Below are 803 nucleotides of genomic sequence, written 5' to 3'. Positions count from 1 at the left end.
CATTTTTCAATTGGATTGTTAATTCCTTTGGTGTTGAGGTCTTGGAGTTTTCTATAAATCTTAGAAATAAGTCCATTGCCAGATATGTACTTATTGGCAAATATGAATTTGTGGCTGTCATTTTTGTTACGTGCTTTATTGTGGTGTCGATTTCTTTGTTCCATATAATTTTCTATGCTGAGCTCGTTTTGTTTATGAGTCGTAGTATCACTTCCTTTGTTGCTGTTGTTTTAGTATTTGCTAAATATTTGTGCTGGTCTTCTTTTTTATTTTGATGTGAAGGTTAGTGATTTTTCTTTGCGATTACCTTGTGATTTATAGTTTTCTTCCTAAGTTTAGAACAGTCTATTCTATCTTGTAGTTGTCTTGACATCCCTATCATCTAGAAGTTCTGTAGTGACACAGTTTTTTCCCTCGTTTTGGTTCATTTGTCAATTGATGTCTCTGGATCCCTGTTTACAATCTTGTAGGCTTATTTCTTTGGATATTTCCATAGCTGGGTTGGTTTTTGGGTTACATCATCATGTGTGTTAATGGCCAGTTGTTGTTGGCTGTTGTTGCTTTTCTGTCCAAAGGGCTCTCTTTAGTATCTCTTGTAAAGCTGGTCTGGTTTTAATAAGTTCACTTAATTTCTGCTTATCTGGAAATGTCCTAATTTCACCATCATATTTGAGGGACAATTTTGCTGGGTACATAATTCTTGGTTGAAAATTTTTGTCTTTCAGGGTTTTATATATACCATCTCATTGTCTTCTTGCCTGCATGGTTTCTGCTGAGCAATCCGAGCTTGGTCTTATTGGTGG

This window comes from Orycteropus afer, unplaced genomic scaffold (genome assembly GCF_000298275.1).
Source record: "Orycteropus afer afer isolate SDZICR_OR568_19922 unplaced genomic scaffold, OryAfe1.0 scaffold00344, whole genome shotgun sequence".
Taxonomy (NCBI): Eukaryota; Metazoa; Chordata; class Mammalia; order Tubulidentata; family Orycteropodidae; genus Orycteropus; species Orycteropus afer.
This window is presented reverse-complemented; position numbering follows the sequence as displayed.